Source organism: Hemicordylus capensis, chromosome 1 (genome assembly GCF_027244095.1).
Source record: "Hemicordylus capensis ecotype Gifberg chromosome 1, rHemCap1.1.pri, whole genome shotgun sequence".
In the NCBI taxonomy this organism is placed as follows: domain Eukaryota; kingdom Metazoa; phylum Chordata; class Lepidosauria; order Squamata; family Cordylidae; genus Hemicordylus; species Hemicordylus capensis.
The window spans coordinates 343,651,239-343,669,937 of NC_069657.1; the positions used below are offsets into that span (position 1 = coordinate 343,651,239).

General features: G+C 46.3%; 1 protein-coding gene across 3 annotated transcripts in view; it reads left to right on the forward strand.

Moving 5' to 3' along the window:
• The first annotated feature begins 3,165 nt into the window (after positions 1 to 3,165).
• NCOA7 (nuclear receptor coactivator 7) overlaps positions 3,166 to 18,699 on the forward strand; it is a 131,231-nt gene continuing 115,697 nt past the window's right edge. For 2 of the 3 annotated variants that reach the window (XM_053285257.1, XM_053285273.1), the window contains exon 1: positions 3,166 to 3,672. The gene's annotated coding sequence lies outside the window, so the exon portion shown is untranslated. Of the gene's footprint in view, positions 3,673 to 4,063; positions 4,222 to 18,699 lie in introns of those variants that run through there. The other variant, XM_053285264.1, reaches the window with a different exon arrangement.

Genomic DNA, 18,699 nt, shown 5'->3' on the forward strand with positions numbered 1-18,699 from the left:
CCTCCAGAAGACTGAAGGCGCTTTGCGCGCGTGCGCATGCGCGCGCCACAAAGGACGCCGGAGGCCCGGTCTACCCGCTGGGAAAGGGCCGGGTAGACCGGGCCTCCGATCGCTGGAGGCCGGGTCTACCCGGCCCGGCAGGGTAGACCGGGCCTCCGGCGATCGGAGGCCCGGTCTACCTGGCCTTTTCCCGGTGGGTAGACCGGGCCTCCGGCGTCCTTTGTGGCGTGCGCATGCGCACGCGCGCAAAGCACCTTCAGTCCTCTGGAGGCCTTGCTAACGAGAGGAGCTCCGTTCGGTAGCTCCTCTCGTTTACTTCAAGCATTGGGTAAGGACACACTCGGGCGGGCGGGCAGCTGGGAGGGAGGGCTGGCTGGCTGGCTGGCGGGCGGGCGACGGCAGGGGCACCCTTAATTGTTAATCTGCTCGGGGGGGCGGCGGTAGCGGCTGGTTTCCAGCGCCCCGCTTTTAAGTTAAATACGGGCGCTGGAGGGGGCCGAAGAGGCGGGAGGGGTAAGCAAGCCCTCCCGCCCTAAAAGAAAGGGCCCCCCGTCGGTGCCGGTCCGGACTGGGCCGGACCGTGCACATCCCTACAGTGCTGCTTCTTTCCAAGTTCAAGGGACTCTTTTTATAGAAACAAAGCCCTTCTGTGCCACAGTACTATCTCTGAAGCAGGGCATGGAGTGATGGGAAGTGTATCCTTCTAAGCACTTTCCCCATAGACCTCTACTATGGACTGCACTTCCCAGTGCTCCATGTGTATATCTTCCAATATGATGCTGGAGCTTGGTGGAGGGGACCCACCTGTTTTCAAAGGGGACCCATTGGGGCTGGCAAAATTGCAACATGGGGTGTTGATAATGCAATGAGGGGGGAGAGGTCTGTGCATATGCATAGGAAGAAGTGCTATTCTTGTGGTAGCAAGCATGAATTGTCTCCTTTCCTAAGCAAGGTCTGCCTTAATTTGCATTTGAATGAGAGACTACACAGGGTCTCTCAGGGTCTGTGAGATATTCCCCTCAGGGGAGGGGGCCACTCTAGGAAGAGCACCTGCATGCTTGCATGCAGCAGGCTCCCAGTTCCCTCCCTGGCATCTCCAAGATAGGGTTAAGAGACTCCTGCCTGCAACCTTGGAGAATCCCCTGCCAATCAGTGTAGACAATACTGAGCTAGATGGAACAATGCTTTGACTTGGTATAAGGCAGCTTACTATGTACCCACTGAAGCGGGCAGCCAGCATTTGCTGCCTCCTATGACCCTACACCAGAAATGACTGCCTAACCCTGCCTCATGGAAGGGTCACCCCTGGAAAAGAAAGACTCTGGTGCTACCCAACCAGCTCCCTTCCCAGACTGAGGCCTTGGAAAGGTGAATGACAGTCTGGATTGTTCAGTAAGATGCTTGTGGCAAACCTGGCGAGGTTACTTGACCTGCACCTCCCCCAAGTTTGTTAAAAAATCTTCTGGTAAAGCTGCTACCAGTCTCCTGTGAGACAAAACTAACTTAAACACCTTTGAAAGAGCGTGTAAGCTGAGCAGGCATGTATGGAGACAGAACAGAGCACATTTCCAGCCCAGATCAAGTTTAAAACAATCAAAATCTAGTTTGAGTAGATTTAAAAAGCAGGACAGTTTATAGGCAAACAAGGCAAAATGGTTAAAATGCACAAGATACCTTTCTTCCTGTTTGGTGTTAGGAAGCTCAGTAGATTTGTTAGGTCTTAAATTACAGCTCAGAAAAGAAAAGCTTACATGCTTTTCTAACATGCTTACATGTGAAGTCTGCTTAGAACCATGCAATATGGCCTCAGCTTAACAAAGCTAAACTAATACAAAAGTAACATTATGGAAGCAGCAACAGCAATCTCAAGAGCCCCTCTGATGACAAACTCAACTACACTCAAAAGCTCAGTTTCCTTTATAGGGAAGATGTTTGCATATCCAGGTAGTAATTGCAATCTTCCCCTTGGAAATAGGTAAACACACCCTAGCATTCAATGGCTCCATACTTATTTCAAAAGCTTAATGACTCCCCCTGATAGTAGCAGATTCCTGAGACAATAAGGGGGCCTATTTGCATTTTGGGTACTTAAGAACATTTCAAGTATTTTCCTGGCCTAAGGAGGTTAACTGATCCACAACAGGAATATTCAGAACAGCCAGGCCATGCCCAAATGGTTTTTAGAATTGAGGGAAGTTCTGATATGAAACTTACATGAGCTTTGGGCTGAACAAAGGCACATTCCGTTTCAATCCTCCCAAAGGGAGAGCATTCAAGACTGGGGATATCGCAAATGTGCCTTAGACAATTGTGGTTTGAGTCTAATGCCATTTATGGCAACATCAGTATCTAAGCTCCTAATTATTATAAGAAATAGTCATATATAACATTCTCCATGGTGTTAAATTACAACTTAAATAATCAATAATTCTGTCTGTGAATGAACCATACTGAACATTCAGGTGGTGGCAGCCCCTTCCATGCACTACATTAACCTGGAGATTTCATTTGTAGCTTGCAAACGTTAAACCTGCTCCATAATTTCTAAACAGTGTTTTTATTGTTGTCATCACAATGACTGTTCTCTCACTCTCTCGCCCCTCCCTTCTTCCTAAATATGTTTATAGCTTGAAGTCCGTGCTGCTTGGCAGAATCGGTCCGTCTTTTTTAAAGTTTACATCAAGGGTTTTATTTGTGACAAAATCCAAACAGGTGCCTTTGTATTTTGCTGCAACTTTAACCAAGTGTTTGCACAGGGATCCAGGAAAAGTGGCGACAGAGGGCTAAAGGCCTTCTTAACGTTAACTGCAGGGGTGGGCTATCGGCCGCCTCCAGTGATGATCAGGCAAAAAAACAACCACGCCGGAAACATTACAGAGAACTTTAACCCAAGATCTGGTAGGTTATATTTATAAGTAATGCAGAAATTACGTACTGCCCAGGTTTTGTCACGAAACGACCTAATAATGGGCTTTGCCTCACGGCTAAAACCATTAGATTTTGGGGATGCACGACTTGACTGGGTAACAAAAGAAGGAAAGTTTGGGCTGCCTCGCATTTCTGAGCGCAAGTCCAGGAAATGACCGCATGGTCCCTACCCTTCCTTTCCTTCTCGGTGGAAATGCACATTTTTTCCGCCGGAGCCGGGTCACGAGGCTACGATGTGGGCGGGGCTGCATGGAGGAAGGCAGCGAGGACAGGCTCCTGCGAAGCGGATTCTCTGGGGATTTGTTGCCTGAGCTAGCAGGCGAGGGAGGGGGACGGGGAGAGTGTTGTTGTGTGTGCGCGCAGAGCAGCTGAACAGGAGCCTGCCTCCGCCGGGGGACCATGCTGTTGAGGTGGCTACTGTGCTTGCGCTGCCAGTGGGCGGCCTGCAGCTGTGCACTTTGGGTGGCGGACTGAATTGCAGCAGCACAAGCTGCCTACGATCTCTGCAAGCTCTTCTGCGACGGCTGCTTGTTGCAGAGCTCTGGCAGCCAGCTAGTTCACGAGTCTGTTGCTGTTGCCTGCTGTTCATCTTCAGAGCTACCCGCCCTGCCAGGGGACCAGGGTGGGTAGGATCGTCGCTTCACTCGCGTGGCATCTTTGCAAAGAGCCTACCTAGTATCAGCGGCGGCCAGAAATGCTCGATCCGGGGTTGAAGAGATCAGTCCTACCAGTCAGTTTCTGCAGGTGGGTATTCTTGGGCTGTACCAGATCGTTCTCTATGATGATGCCCTCTGCTTGTGTCCTAGCCTTGATGTAAGAGCCGCCGCAGCGGCTAAGGACGCTGGAGTCGGAGCCTTTGGAAAAGCATCACTCTGGGGTGCATTAAGAACTGAGGGCGGGCGCGGGGAGAGTCTCTCCGCGTAAAAATGCAGCATTTTCTCCTCTTCTAATTAGCATTTCAGGAGCACAAACCCAGTAATACGTTGGGGAAGGGCGGGGGAGGAGACGGGGGGGGGGAGGAGGCAGGCAGATCGGGAAGGGAGCCAGCGCGATCTTCAGCCGCAAAAGCTTGTTTTCTTTGGCTTGGCTGTCAGAAGAGCCAAAGAGGGAGCTTCGGGCGCGAGCCGAGGCTGCTAAGCTCAGCGATGGGGACTTAGAATGTGGGTGTGGCCGGCCGCTACTTTCCCTTCTTGGCTGGTGCGGAAAGGGGAGAGCCGAGAGTTCGCTTCCTCGATTTGTTGTGGTGTTGAAGAAAGATTACATTCCCGCGAGTTGATAAAACTGGTCTCCAAGGTAGTCTTTCCAGAATTAAAGGCTTCACGGCCCTATGCATAGAAGCATATCGTAGTAAACTCCAAGAATGTGTGGTAAAGATTTGTTGCCTATAGGCTATGCCGAGTGACAACAACCATTTTGCAGGCTAGTGGTTAGATACGTTGAATATATTTCATCAGATGCTCTTCCTCTCACCTCTTAATGTCGTTTCTCATGTGTCAGAGAATGTTTACATCGATATCCAACCAGAATGCATCTTGCTTGGTTAGGAATTCAGGAGGAGGAAGGCTTGAGGCCCTGGCTTCTATATCTTTCCCCCAATGATTTTTTAGAACCATAAACTACTTAAGTTCTTCTTAGTAATGTAAGGTGGGAAGCTGCTGCAGTAGTGATGCAATAATGCATGTAGAGCTAATATTTTTGTGAGCTCAGCAAAATTTTCTAATGTACAAGAGAAAGCAAATGCTTTCCATAACTAGCCACTTGAAAACACAGCATGACTTCAGCATTATGAAGAAATGGGTCATTTTTGGATTCTGGGGATTGGGATTTCTGCAATCCCTCTCTCTTCCCCCTCCCATCACCCCAGTCAGGTTTCTTGTAAAACTATCATTGGACATACTGACTGTTTGAACAAAAAGATGGTGCAGAATGGAAATTGCATAGTTTTGTATTGACACTGGAATATAAACATGCACACAGGACATGTGTTTATCTATCAGTCAATCAGTCAATCATATATTTATACCGCCTGATGCATCCCTAGGCGGTGTATATAAGTTAAAATGCAACAAATTTAAAAACGGGATAAAATGAGTAAACCATTATGATATCTAATCAGATATCATAAAAATGATATCAAACCATTATGATATCAAATCTGATATCAAAAGCCTGAGGAAACAGGTGCATCTCATGGGTCTTTTTTAAAAACAGCTAGGGATGAAGAAACTGATTTTAACAGGGCATGCATTCTAGAGTCCGGGGCAGCCACAGAGAAGGCCCAGTCCCAAGTAGCCACCAAGTGAGCAAGTGGTAGCCATAACCAATCTTCCCAGATGATTTTATTAGGCAGGAGGGTTCATGACAAAGGAGGTGCTCTCTTAAATACACTGGAGCCAAGCCATTAAAGGCTTTATATGTAATAACCAGCACTTTGTATTTCACTCAGAAACATAGCAACAGCCAGTGCAGTTCTTTTAAGATCAGTGTTATATGGTCTCTTCGGATTATTCTGGAGACCAATCTGGCTGCCTCATTCTGCACCAACTGTAGTTTCCGGACAACGTACAAAGGCAGCCCCACATAGAGTGCATTATAGTAGTCAGTCCCGGAGGTTACCAGCATATGTTCCATTGTTTTAAGGTCATTTTCCTCCAGAAATGGGCATAGCTGATGTATCCGCTGAAGCTGACAAAAAGTGCCCCTGGTCCTTGCCTCAACTTAAGAGACCAGAGACAGTTTTGGATCTAGGAGCACTCCCATGCTATGTACTTGTTCGTTCTGGGGGAGCGTTGTCCTATTCTGGAACTTGAAGGCTTGCTAACTTTACCTGTAGTGTTTAAATATTTCTTGCATTTTTTAAAATGAAATAAGAAAATGCAGAAAAATAGAGAGCCAGTCTTGTAGCATTGGTTCCATTCTTGAAGTATTAGGCACAACTGCACATCCTTGTCCCTTTTCTTTCTGCATTCCGACTTTTCTTTCTGCATTCTGCACATTTTAGAACTCCTAAACTGTTCTTGCAGCCTGATCCGACACATGTTAAATTCAGAAGCACTGCTAAGTTCAGGGGGACTTACTCCCAAGTAAATATGCATAGGATTTATGCCTTTCTACGTTGCCTTCCCACTCTAAATGGAGTACTCTATTGGAAAATACTCCTTTATAACCTGAGTTGGCACAAGTTGTCTAACCTTGATGTATGTTAATTGTGAACAGATCAGTGAGAAAAAAATGCTTGAACAAAATGGAATTTGCTTGAAGTACGGGTCAACTAGGTTGACCCAGCAAAGAGTTAGCTCTGGGCCTCTTAATTATTATTATTTTTAAAATCTGCAGTTACTTTTTTCTGCTGTAAACATTTCTGTTGTGGCAGCAGTTGTATATCCTGTCCACAGCTACAGGATTTGCCATGATGGTACAGTGGAGAGAAGAAATTAGTACCTCTTTGCATATGGCCTTTAGTTTAGCAACTATTTCTTCATTTATATTTTGTGTAAATACCCAGTAATTCACTCTTCCTTGTGAGTGGTATTGATTTGCCAGAATTACTGTATATTGTAATATTTATTTATTGTATTACATTAGGGGCCTTTAGTTAGTTTAAACTGTAAATCCAGTATTTGCCCACTAACTGATTCTGATGTGCTTGAAGTGATGGTGAGTGGGGTGTGTGTGTGTGTGTGTGTGTGTGTGTGTGTGAAGGTGTGGGAGGTTGTCATTCTTGTGACCATTTTCATTTTCATGGCGCGGAGGGCGAGGGGAGATGGCAAAAAGGAGAAGGGAAGAAGGTCTTGCTTACCTTCCACCCAGACTATCTCGTCAGTTGTGTGGGATGCCCCTCTCGCACTGCCATATGATCCACACTGCTCCTTGCAGCACAGATCTCTGGAGGCAGGGACTCATTTCCCTGGCCTGCAGAAATCCCACAATGCATTGTGCGATGAGTGCCATGCATTGGGGGATTCCCTCGGAAGTCGGGTGTTCTAGGTGCCCAGCTCTGTGTATGCTCGGGCCAGGGATGTAGCAAGGCCCATGGGGGCCAGGGGACAAAATCTTATTAGGGGGCCTCCCCATTGTGTGCAAAGTGTACTCGCCCCCAGCCCCCTAAGCCACAGCCCCTGTGTCTGATGTCAGACTCAAGGGGTGGGGCAACAAAATCTTGCCACCCATGCCCCACTGCCACTTTTTGTGTTGGCTGGGGGCAGGGGTTGAGCTGAGTGGCAGCGGCGGCCGCTGTGGCCGGTTGGTTTCTTCTCTGGCTGAACTGTGCAGCTGCCACTCCTGCCCCGCCACCACTATTTGTGTTGGCTTGGGGTGGGGGTGAGCTGAGCGGCAGCGGGCACTCTGGCCGGTCTGCCTGTCCGCCAGTCTCTCCGCTCGAACTGCATGCCTGCGCAGTTCGGATATGGAGTTGCATGCCTGTGATGGGCAGCCTGAGCACACTCACAACCCTGAAGCTGGGGTAAAGGCTCATGCCCTTTAACCCAGTTTAAAGCCTGGGGGAAATACCTGGATTTGCGGGGGAGGCAGTGCTGGGATTGCCCGTGATCCTGGCGCTGCACATGAGCAGCCAGACCCAGGCAGGGCTGCCTAAGCCTGGGTTTGGCTGCTCATGAGCACAGCGAGCAAGAGAGAATCACATTTAACAGGTCTTTTGAGGAGGATCTTTCTGTTCTAATGCATGAGCAAATACATAACTTTTTAATCCATTTGTAGAAAAGAGCTAACACTAGGTCAGGCTGCAAGTTCAAGCAGGCACAGTGAGAATGAAAGTAAGTCAAAGTGAAGATATTCCCCCAAGATCTTCAAGCATGTTTGGTGTGTGTGTGAGAGAGAGACAAGGCCTTGCAGAAAATTAAGTAGTAGATAACTGTATTTGTATGGCTAAGTCCAGTGTAAATATAATCCTTAACCATGGTTAGTGCATGGTTTGTTGTCTTGCTCTTAGTTGACCCTAAAAGTACAGTGAAACAAGGAGGCGAGTCTCATGATCAGTAAGACTCGCCTGAATGGGGTTAGTGGGGAGAGTGGGCTTAGCTCGCTCTCCCTGCAGATGAGCACGCTGGCAGCCCTGGGTGGCTGGATCGGCCTCCCACACAACTGCCAGCTCTGTCATGGAGCCGGTGGGAGCTGTGGGGATCAGGGGCCACGTGGCCCCTGGAAGTTCCAGGATGCCCAGCACTAGTGTGCGGGGCATCCTGGAGAGACCCCCAGGGCTGGGAGACTTGTTTCAGCCTTCTGGCGGAGGTCTCCTTATGTGTTGCTGTGGCGCGGAATCGCGCCGAGGCAATACACAATCAAATAGACGGAGTTAGCGGAGTGCTTGCTCCACTAACCTCGTCTAAGGGGAAGGCTACCTAAGCGGGTTACCTGCTTTGAGGAAACCAGGTTCACCTGTGAACCCGGTGGTTCTCACGCTCACCCAAAAGTGGGCTAGGCTCTCTTAGCCCGCTTTTGGCCGATTGTGAGAATCTCCTCAAGGTTCAGCTAAGTTCTGTCTGAATGGGCATTTATAAGAAAACACCAGAGAGATATACTTGCCACCTTGAAAGCAGAGAGCCTGGAGTGGTCAAGAAACTGCCCTAACCATGGTTTGATTGTTGCATATCTAATGCTTAACTGTGATTTAAGAATCTGCTTGAAATCCTCATTTGTGGCCAACCCTTAACCATAGTTTAGGTGTTTTGTTAAATCCTCCCCTCCCCGCACTGGTCAATTGACTGTAAAGAATTGAATTGGTTTGGGTATTCATATGTGACATTTATATCTTAAGTGTTTGGAACCATGAGGGCTAAATGTGAGTTTGGTAGACATTGCTTTCAGGAAAACAAGTAATAGCACAGATGCTTAGTGAAAGGCTCATGAACATGTAACAGCAGAAGGGAGAATTTCAGCAGATGCTTAACCTTGTGCTAAGTTGAGATTGGATAAGCTTGTGATAAAAGAACCTGCAAGAGATTGGATAATGCTGTGGTAGAAGAAGCTGCTCCCACCTGCTGCAGTTCTCTCATTTGTTACCTCTTCCTGATTCTGGGAATTCTGCAACAGTTTAACCTCTTACTTTGCTTTCAAAATCAGCAATAGCTAATGCACTGAATACACAAAAGGCACTCTGAAGAGGCCAACCAGTGAACTTTGTGAATGAAATTTCCTGAATATTTGACAGCCATTCTTAATTGATTTTTTACTATTGTAGTGGCATATTTCCTTAATGTAAAAATAATGCATCATTCAGTGTTAACAGTAGTTTAGAGATATTGCTTAAGCATGTTTGAAGGATTGAATCAGGAGTGTCTAACACAGTAAAATAATGTCTGTGTCTCTTGGATGTTTCTCTCTTTTGTAGTGTATCTCTGAGGAAAAACACACTTGGGATGATATGGAATATCTTTAGTTGGTGGCCTTGAACCATCAGCAGTGGGGAAATGCTTGACTAACAAGCAGAAGGTTGCCGGTTCGAATCCTCACTGGTACTATATCGGGCAGCAGCGATATAGGAAGATGCTGAAAGGCATCATCTTATACTGCACGGGAGAAGGCAATGGTAAACCCCTCCTGTATTCTACCAAAGACAACCCCAGGGCTCTGTGGGTGACAGGAGTATAAGGCATCATCTTATACTGCACGGGAGAAGGCAATGGTAAACCCCTCCTGTATTCTACCAAAGAAAACCCCAGGGCTCTGTGGGTGCCAGGAGTTGAAATCGACTTGATGGCACACTTTACCACACCTGTAGATTGGTGTTGATAGCGCTAAGGTGGCTGGAATTGAATATAGGGGGCATGAATTAAAACCCAGCTTGAGGCTTGTTCAGAGCATCGCTGTAAAGTGTATTCCTTTCCAGCATTACTATCCCACTAGGCCCTGCACCAGTCCTGCAGCAATAGTGAAACAACTGTTCAAAGGTGATGGGGGGGAGGAGGAGGAGTTCACCTTGCCCTTCAAAAATTCACTGAGGCTTTACACACGATCAAGGTGTAGAACCTCAAGGGGTCGGGGGGGGGGGAGCCTTTGCTCATTGCTGGGCAGCCAGATTGGCCACCCAGATGAGTGGTGGCTTCAGTCAGGCGCTTCTGCACCCGGCTGTGGCTCGCTCAGGAGCTCTGGGGGTTGGGGGAAGGTGAGCGTGGTGCCCCAGCTCCCTGAGCTCCAGGACATGCAAGTGCATGGTGCTTCCTGGGGTCCCCTCTCCCCACCCCGAGTGTGTCAGCTGTGGCTCCAAGCAGCCACAGCTGACAAAATCAAAATAACGAGGTTAATGGAGCACTCGATCTGTTAACCTTGTTTAGCAGGAGTGCTAATGTGGGGAGCACACAGCCTTCAAGAAAAATAAAAAATAACCTAAAGAATAAAACATTCCAAAATTACAGGACGTGGCTTCAGAAGAGGCAGAAGCCTTGATTGAGATCTTTAGCCTTTCTTTTAAAGACTTTTTGAGTGCTCATGCCATAGGGTGGAGAAATTTGAAGAGCTGAAAGAAAGTATAGAGGTTAATCCTGAAGGATTCTAAACTTTTAACATTACTGGACAATTGCCTTGTTGCAGGTGAGTGTCATTCTACCACTTGCTTATAGAGATGTGCATGGAATCGGTTCCATGCACTCCCGGGAGAGGAGATTGCTTTAAGGCTCGGGGAGAGTATCCTTATATTGATTGATTAATTACTGAGCACTATTGCAGCCTGTCCCTTTCCCTGTATGCTGCTTTTCATTGCCTATCACCATCCTCCTTTTGGGGTGGAGAGGAAATAAGGGGCTGACCTGGGGAAGAGAGTGGAATAGAGTACAGTGAAGTGGCAAGATGCAGCTGGGTGAGAAGGCACCACACTTTTTCATCTTGCCTCCACAGCCACCTTCACCTCCTCTACCCCCCACTTTCCTTTCAAAAGCCCGCAACTGGGGAAGGGAGGAGAAAGGAGGTCTTTTGAGGAGGATGAGATGCTATAGGCCAGCTATCTACTTTCCGTACATCTGTCTGCTCTCTTGGTTGCTGAAAAGCAGCGTGAAGGAGAAGAGTGGCTGACAGGGAGCGCAACTTGCTATGTACCCCTCTACTACATTAATTATTATTACATTTATATCCTGCTCTTCCTCCAAGGAGCCCAGAGCGGTGTACTACATACTTGAGTTTCTCCTCACAACAACCCTGTGAAGTAGGTTAGGCTGAGAGAGAAGTGACTGGCCCAGAGTCACCCAGCTAGTATCATGGCTGAATGGGGATTTGAACTCGGGTCTCCCCGGTCCTAGTCCAGCACTCTAACCACTATACCACGCTGGCTCTCTAAGTACCTCTAGGGATATGCACACCCTGGAGGACAACTGCTGATCTGGGGAATAAGCAGGCCAAATGAAATCAAAATAACATTGTAAACATAACATCCATTTGGAAGAAGAAAAGAAAACACTTTGTCCAAAGTGTGGTGGTGTCAATGGCTGACATCCTGACTAATGAAGCACCAGTTCAATGGGAGAAGCACCAGTGTTTTCAAGAGTTCCAGACCAACACTGCACTAGTGCTAGTGTGTGAGAATTTTAACAACTTCCCCTTCCCCTAGAAGTGCTTTGTGTCACCTGAAAATATGTCCCTGAGGGTTGCATGATACTTGGGAACATTTTTTCGGGTAGCACAGAGCACTTCCTGGGGAAGTGGAGGTAGATAAAAATTTTCCCCTCTGGTGCCTCTTCCATTGCACTGGTACTTCAATAGTCAGGATGTCTGCCAGTGTTTCTAGAACTGTGCCTAGGAGGAAGGTTGTTGTTTAACTCGTAGGTCCTGGAATGGTCCTTGTCCTCCAGTAATACCACCAATTGTGACTCTTCTGCAAAAAAGGTGCTGCAGAATGGATCAAGTGAGGCCCAGAACCTTATGGGTGGTAGAGTGCTTCCGGCTTTGCTCAGGAGAGAAGCAGATTTTAACTCGCTGTTCTCATTGCTTGAAAAATGCTTATAGTGCAAATGCCAGCTTCTTCTTTCAGTAAGTTTAGCTACCAGCTGCATCCTTCAGATGCTATGATTAGTCTGTATTTGGATGTTAATTGCATCTTGTGTCTCAGGGCCTGCCCATATTATCAATGTTCTGAAGGTTTGTGCTGAGTGGAAGTTAACTTCTGCTTATTGATCTACTGAGTAGACTGAAAATATCTGATAAACAGTGTAGGTGCTTGTAGTCCCTTTGAAGAGGGGCTAACTTTCCCTGTAAAATAGTGGGGCTGAGATCCTGACTATAACACGGCACACATACAGCTGTAATAAGCACGTATGCAGCAGATGCATTTCTGCTTCTGAAGTTCAGGCATGTTGCAGGGGGCAATTTGCACCATCTCCCCTTCCCCCAAGAACACCCTGTGCAACGTGCAAATATGTCCTTGAGGGCTATGTGACCCTCAGGGCTGTGTGACCCTCAGCAAAAATCCACCCACCCCTGCTGGTAATCAAATGCCTGTGCTTTAGAAATGGGAATGTATGAATGCTCCTTTGGGCTGCGTGCATGCAGTGGTCGTCAGTATGTTGACCTTTAAGATTAAATGCATTTTGAAATTGACATTTAAACAGACCATGTATTTGGCCTGTGTGGTTGCCATGTATTGACCAAGATTGTTTTCTAACATGATGTCCTTTGACCATATGGCTGCTTGTGGAGTTTCATCACCATGTTTCTAACTATCTGCTCCCATAGGAGCCTTCTAGGTCTTAAGACGTCGATGGAGGCTTTGCTCTGTCTTGCCACTGTGTAAGACCAGATAGCCAAGTACAAAAGACAGGGCCTTTTCAGTGTTGGTACCAATATTATGGGACAGCTTCCTTGTGAAGATCAGGCTCCCCCTCTTGTCTTCAGGTGTTTCTCAAATACTTTCTTGTTTGGATGAGCTTTTGATTGAAATGGCAGCTAACTCATGTGCTATTTTAAGGAAATAATCTGTTGTCTTTGGTTGGTTATTAACATGTTTTCTTTGGGTACTGTTTTAGTATTTTGTACTGGTTTTAAAATTTTATTTTACTGTTTCATTTGTGATATTTATAAGCCACTTTGAGTGTGCAAACAGAAATGTGGGATATAAGTAATAAATAATGATGTTGCAGTAACATATAGTAGCATCATATAGCATGTATTTAGCCTGAGCCACACTAATTACTTAATACAAATGGATAAATGCATGTTTATACCCATAGTGTTACCCCCCCCCCCAAACATGACACTTGCATCTACTGAGTATTTGAATTTGATTATGTGAAAGCAAAATTGGTCTGTATGCTTACTGTTGTTGACTCTAATGCCAGAAAGGGTTTGCTTTGATCTCTTGTGCTGTATACCTTAGAATTTTACTCACTTTTCTGAATTAAGCTGAATTGCTAATAGTTGATCAGAGAAAGCCTTTTATAGAGAGAGAGAGAGAGAGAAGCAGCACTGATTTTGAAAAAAATAAGTCCATCAGTCTGTTTAGTATGCGGAGAAAATCTAACCATTCATTCATTCATTCATTCATTCATTCAGTATTCTCCATCCAATAAAGCCTTTAAAGTTTTAGAATAAGTTTGTTTCTGCAGCAGCTAATTTTTGTACAACCTGTCACTGTATGAACTGCAGATAACTGATGCAGTGTGTACTTCCCTTGGTGTCAGGGTACTGCTGACCTGGTCATCAGACCTGATCATCACTCTCTTTCCTTTCTTCTCAACCTTGCTCTTTTGGCAGGAATGTTACTAGGTTTTTCTGCAATGCTGTCATGTCTTTTTGATATGCAACATTCTGATTAATGTACTATTTGTTATCCTTCATTTTGAAGCCATTTACCCTACCTTTAAAAAAAAAAAGTTTAGAACGTAAGAGGAACACTGCTGGATTAAGCCCAAGGCCCATCCAGTCCATCATCCCATTCCACACAGTGGCCCACCAGATTCCTCTGAGAAGCCTACAGGAAAGAAGTGAGGGCATACCCTCTTGCTCTTGCTCCCCTGCAACTGACATTTAGTGGCATTTTGCATCTGAGGCTGGAGGTGGCCTGTAGCCACCAGACTAGAACGTAATATCTTAACTTGTGCATATCGACTATGTAAATTTTACTAATGTTTTCGTACTTAATAATAAGGCAAGATTGGAGAATGTGACAATTTCATGGAGATGTGGCAAGTATATCTTTTTCCTCACAATGGTACCACCACTGAAGCCCATGATCTCAAGAGAAGAAAGAAATCATATGAATGAAGCTACTTATGAACATATGAATCTGCCTTGTACTGAGTCAGATGATTACTTCCTCTAGTCCTCTAGAGATGAAATTTTGGGGCTGTGTACAAATTTGATAAATAGATAAATAGATAGATAGATAGATAGTCCAGTATTGTCCTTTACTGGCAGCAGTTCTCTTTAGCATCAGACATAGAACTAGTGGTTGAATTGGGGACCTTGTAGCTATAATGGGTATGGTCTGAATGATGGACCTTTTATACAAGTTCATCACAGTACCTGAATGGTGAAGGAAAACTGAAGTGAAAAGAAATGCTGTTAGGGGAACTTGTGCAGACACCCATAGTTCTAACCATGTGTGTGTCTGGGATGAGAGGAGAGGAGAGCTGGTCTTGTGCTGGCAAGCATGACTTGTCCCCATAGCTAAGCAGGGTCTACCCTGGTTGCATATGAATGGGAGACTTGATGTGTGACCACTGCAAGATTTTCCCCTCAGGGGATGAAGCCGCTCTGGGAAGAGCAGAAGGTTTCAAGTTCCCTCCCTGGCTTCTCCAAGATAGGGCTGAGAGAGGTTCCTGCCTGCAACCTCGGAAAAGCCGCTGCCAGTCTGTGAAGACAATACTGAGCTAGATAGACCAATGGTCTGACTCAGTATATGGCAGTTTCCTATGTTCCTATCCTTTACTTCTTGTTTAAGTAAATACTACAAAAGCGCTATGTTGCTTTGTCCCTGGATATATATATTATTTTTATGATACGACGGAGCCAAGTCATTGGTTTATCTCTACTGGAAACAATTTCAATGCCATCCAGCCCTGACTCATTAGATATCAATGTTGCTTCCCCCCACCCCACCCCCGAGCAGTGGCCTTTAGTTTTTGTAGGCACTTCTATTTTGCTTGTCCCACACATCATCTGTTCTATTTTATGTTTTGTGTTAGAATGTTCAAAAACAGTAGTATGGGGGCAAAAATGCCTCCCCCCTCCAAGATAAATGTTTCTATCTTTGACTCACTCAAGGAATAGGCACAGGGAACTTAGTACTGAAAAACACAGGATTTGGGGAATGGGAGCAGTGTCCCCCCTAAGGTCTTCACATGTGTGCACGCTCACATGTTTTTGATGTCTACTCAGTTAATGTTAGATACCACTCAGGTTTAATCTGGAAGGTCCCACTCTGAATGTATGTGCGCACACACTGCCTTGATACTGCTGTCCAGAACCAAACCCATTCTATACACAGATGGAAAAAAAATAGAGAGAACGCTGAATGGGAGATATGATTTCATGGCCTGCTTCTGATTCCTTAACCAGAATGAAAAGATTGGAAGTATAGTGCTTAGCCATATTGGTTGTGTGATGCAATGAAGGATTGACTTCCCAGGTCACTGCCATGATGTGGAGAGTCTCTCCGTGGCAGCAGCACCGAAAAACTATGTGATGCTGCTGATTGTAAAGGAAGCCAATCCTTTACCCCCTCTCCCCAAAAGCCAATGTTGCAGCTGCTGTGTGAAGTGATTGTGGCTACAAAGGGTCTTTCAAGTGGTTTATACATAAGAACATGAGAACAGCCCTGCTGGATCAGGCCCAAGGCCCATCTAGTCCAGCATCCTGTTTCGCACATCCTGTTTCACATCTAGTCCAGCATCCTGTTTCGCACAGTGGCTCACCAGATGTTGCTGGAAGCCACAGGCAGGAGTTGAGGGCATGCCCTCTCTCCTGCTGTTTCTCCCCTGCAGCTGGTACTCAGAGACATCCTGCCTTTGAGGTTGGAGGTGGCCTATAGCCCTCCGACTAGTAGCCATTGATAGACCTCTCCTCCATTAAGTTATCCAAACCCCTCTTAAAGCTTTCCCGGTTGTTGGCTGTCACCACATCTTGTGGCAGAGAATTCCACAAGTTGATTATGCATTATGTGAAAAAGTACTTCCGTTTATTGGACATAGATTTCCTGGCAATCAGTTTCATGGGATGGCAATCATTTTAGTATTTTGTGAGAGGGAGAATAATTTCTCTCTCTCCACTTTCTCCACACTATGCATGATTTTATAGACCTCTTTTTTGTCTCCCAGCAGTCGTCTTTTTTCTAAACTAAATAGCCCCAGATGTTGTAGCCTTTTCTCATAAGAAAGGTGCTCTAGGCCCCTGATCATCTTGGTTGCCCTCTTCTGTACCTTTTCCAGTTCTACAATGTCCTTTATTAGATGTGGTGACCAGAATTGTACGCAGTACTCCAGGTGTGGCTGCACCATAGTTTTGTATAAGGGCATTATAATATTAGCAGTTTTATTTTCAGTCCCCTTCCTAATGACCCCTATCATGGAATTGGCCTTTTTCACAGCAGCTGCACATTGAGTTGATACTTTTAACGAACTGTCCATCACAACCTCAAGATCCCTCTCCTGGTCAGTCACCATCAGCTCAGATCCCATCAACGTATACTTGAAGTTGTGGTGTTTCGTCCCAATGTGCATCACTTTACACTTGCCAACACTGAACCGCATTTGCCATTTTGTCACCTACTCCCTCAGTTTGGAGAGATCCTCTTGGTGCTCCTCACAATCCATTTTGGATTTCACTACCCGAAAGAGTTTTGTATCATCTCCAAATTTGGCCACCTTGCTGCTTACCCCCACTTCTAGATCGTTTATTAATAAACTAGTGATTTTCGGCCTGTTAAATAACGGGCGCTAGTGCAGTTGTGAGCTCCGGGTCCCCCCACCATTCCCCCTCCCGCCGCTGTCTCCCGCCTCCATGCCGCGGCCGGTCTCCCCCGGCAGGGCAAGGGCCCCAAAGTTTCCCCCCCCGCCCGGCTTCAGCGACGCGGCCAGGCCTCGGCCGCGCCTCGGCCAGTTCCCCCCGCTGCCTCTTCCCTGGCTTTGCGGGGCTTCCCCGGCTTCTTCGCGGCGGCCGCTTCTGGCCGTCCAACATGGCCGCCTGGTGCTGGCGGTCGTGTCTCCCTCGGCGTGTTCTTGGCATGCGCTCTGCGCATGCCCAGAACAGCCGAGGGAGGCACGGACACACGCCTGGGTGTCCACGGACGGACACCAAGGCTTTTATTATAGAGGATTAAAAAGCACTGGTCCCAGTACAGAACCTTGAGGGTCCCCACTTCTTACTTCCCTCTGTTTATCCCTACCCTATGTTTCCTGTCCTTCAACCACTTAGCAATCCACACATGTACTTGTCCCCTTATCCCATGACTGTGAGGTTTTCTCAGGAGTTTGATGCGGAACTTTGTCGAAAGCTTTTTGGAAGTCTAGGTATACTATGCCAACTGGATCACCCTGATCCACACACTTGTTGACACTCTCAAAGAACTCCAAAAGGTTTGTGAGGCAACATTTACTTTTGCAGAAACCATGCTTGTTCTCTCCTAGCAGGGCCTGTTCTTCTATGTGCTTTACAATTTTATCCTTGAGGATGCTTTCCATCAGTTTTCCTGGAATGGACGTTAAGCTAACTGGCCTGTAATTTCCCCGATCACCCCTGGATCCCTTTTTGAAAATTGGTGTTACATTTGCTACTTTCCAGTCCTCCGGTACAGAGCCTGACTGCAGGGATAAGTTATATATTTTTGCAAGGAGTTTTGTGAAATGTTGACAATTTCACATTTGTGTTCTTTGAGGACTCTTGGATGGATGCCATCTGGCCCTGGCGATTTGCTAGTTTTCAGTTTTTCGAGACAGTTTATTTTATTTATTTATTATTTTATTTTTACATGTATATCCCACTCTTCCTCCAAGGAGCCCAGAGTGGTGTACTACATACTTGAGTTTCTCCTCACAACAACCCTGTGAAGTAGGTTAGGCTGAGAGAGAAGTGACTCTTCTTCTCTCAAAGCATTAGGCTGAGAGAGAAGTGAGAGAAGTCACCCAGCTAGTATCATGGCTGAATGAGGATTTGAACTTGGGTCTCTCTGGTCCTAGTCCAGCACTCTAACCACTACGCCACGCTGGCTAGAACATAATCTCTTGTCACTGCTATCTGACTCAGTTCTTTAGCCTCCATCCCCGAAAAGCCTGCTTCAGGAACAAGATATGGTCAGTATCCTCTGCTGTGAAAACAGACGTAAAGAACTCATTTAGCTTCTCTGCAACCTCCATATCCTCCTTAATAATCCCTTTTGTGGATTATACGTGGCAGGTGTGGTGTGTACACTCAAAGTCCTTGGCCTGTACTTGTTTTTGGCATACCCTGATAGGAAACTGTTTCAATCTCAGTTTCTGCCAAACAGGCTGCGTTGTGAAAGTACTGTGTGGTGCAAAGAACAGTCAGACTATGTCTTTCTGTCTTTCCTTGACAATCATTGCCTTCATTGGTTGAATGAGCTGGACAAAGCAATACTCTGTCTTGCGACTCCATTAGTGCCCGAACAAGAGCCCTGCATGTGCTCATATATGGATGAATCTGACTGTGTGAAATGATCCTGATACTGACACTGCTATGGCATGAAGGGTCTTGTAATAGTAGTTTTTTTTAGTGGAGGGAGACTGTTCTGTGCATACCCTGGTTCACTGTTGGACTAAATACAGACTTGTACAGGACCTCACTGTGTGTCTGGAGGGAGAGAACAGATTCAGAAAT